This window comes from Arachis ipaensis, chromosome B09 (assembly GCF_000816755.2).
Source record: "Arachis ipaensis cultivar K30076 chromosome B09, Araip1.1, whole genome shotgun sequence".
Classification (NCBI taxonomy): Eukaryota; Viridiplantae; Streptophyta; class Magnoliopsida; order Fabales; family Fabaceae; genus Arachis; species Arachis ipaensis.
The window spans coordinates 127,934,561-127,936,864 of record NC_029793.2 but is presented as its reverse complement, the minus strand read 5'-3'; positions in this window follow the sequence as shown (position 1 = coordinate 127,936,864).

Here is a 2,304-nt window from a genome sequence, read left to right as displayed (position 1 = left end):
GGATTACTGTTTGTTTCTTGGCGACGCTCTCATTTCTTGGCGTGCTAAGAAGCAAACATTCACTGCTCGCTCAAGCACAGAAGCTGAATACCGTGCCCTCGCTGACACCACTGCTGAGGTTATCTCTGTTCGTTGGCTTCTAGAAGATCTGGATGCTCCTCAGTCGTCTCCTACTGATGTTTTTTGTGATAACCGCAGTGCTATTCAGATTGCACATAATGATGTATTTTGATTGTCACTTTGTTCGGCAACGTATCCTTATTGATGCTGTTCGTCTCATTGCTGTTGGAACACTGGATCAGACTGCTGATATCTTCACGAAAGCTCATCACCCGACTCGTTTCCGGACTTTGTTATCCAAACTCAAGCTGGTATCCTTAGCTCCCACTTGAGTTTGAGGGGGGATGTTAGAGAATCATTAGCATCAATTTAGATCAATTAGTATCGTTTATATTTATATAGCATATCTGTATATTAATTGTAGGATTCTATGCCTTTATTACTTTGATTCATTTAGCACCTATAAATACCCCTTGTATATTGTACTTTTTATCACACTGAATAATACACTCTTCAGATTACTCTCTCAGTCTCTTGTTTCTAACACTGACTTTCTCAATCTAGACACATTGATCTTTATTATTCATTTGAGTTTGTCAGACTCAACAGAACAATCAAACATGACTCTCATTATACCAACTTGACCGATACGGATGTTCACGTGTGAGAGTTTTTAAAATGAGACAAATTAAATCTAGGGATTGATGTGTCCAAATGTTAAGAAAGTCAGAAATTTAAATATATTTTCAAATATTCAGGACTTGAATATTCGCAAATAAAAAAGTTACTATCAATTACTTGAACTACTTTCTTTTTCCAAAGATAGATCATATATTATTATATTATGATGATTGAATTAAATTATACAAGATATGTAATCGATTTTTGCTTAGTGGATGAAAAAACTTTAACACTTTAATATTTTCATTTATTAAAATATTTACTGCTAATAAAACTTTAAACTTTTATGGTAGCATTTTATGAAGTACAGACACTTCGCTGAGTTGTCGTATTCACGTGTCGGATACATTTTGGACACGACATTCAACATTCACGATACTTAATAATATTATTCTTTGTTATATAGCTAAGTCCATTATATATGTTATATATGTTAGATTAATAACTATTTCGCATTAAAACGAGAATATATAAACTTGTGAAAATTTCGTAAGTCTTATTTAATTTCTTTAAACTTTTATGAGAAGACATAGTTTCACTGATATCTCAGTTTCAAAAAATTAAGAAAATTTTAAATAAATTTTTTTATTCCAATAATGGTACTATGCGATTAAGTGTAAATATTAACATAACAGTGCAAAAATATCTCGATAAAATAATGAATAATAATACTAATAATAAAAGCACGGGTAAAAGAGGTATAAACATTACTAATATTATTATTATATTATTAATAGACAAACACCAAATAAACAAGAGGGGTATTATGTAATAAATTGCTTAGATAAATTGTTGTATGCAAAAATGATTTACCAAACAAAAGAAGCTAAGCAACACACAAATCCACCTAATTCAGAATAAATTATTCTAAATCGTTGTGATTTATATATATATATATATATATATATATATATATATATATATATATATATATATATATATATATATATATATATATATATATATATATATATATATATATATATATATATTAAAGATAACTTTATTTAGGTGTTTTACTCTGAAAACATTATTGTTTGTTTGAATAAAATAGAAAAAAAGAATAACATATAGAGTAGGAAACAAATAACATATTTATTTAACAAAAAATACAATTGTGTTTCATTTATGGTTAGCATAAACTATTAGCTAAAAATAATAACATAAAAAATCTATTAAAAAGCTATAATAGAAAAAAAAGGGACTATTTAAAAAATATTTTTACAACGACGATGAATTTTTTAAAAATTGATTTTAATTTTTGCATTTCTCCCTTTTTTTTCGTATAACCTGTCAAGAACAATAAATTTTAAGAAATTAAGAAATGAATGAATGTACTAAAAAAAAAAGAACACAATAAAATATCTAAAATTCAAATCTCAATTCCAATTTACAAGTAGCATCGTACTTTATTTCTTTTAATATAACTTTATTTAATTGCATATACAGAAAATAAGTAATACAAGTATAGAAATATTTGATAAGTGATAACTAAAAAAATTAGCTAAAAATAATCACAAATTATTTTATTTAACATTTATTAATATATACAAGCATTTAGAC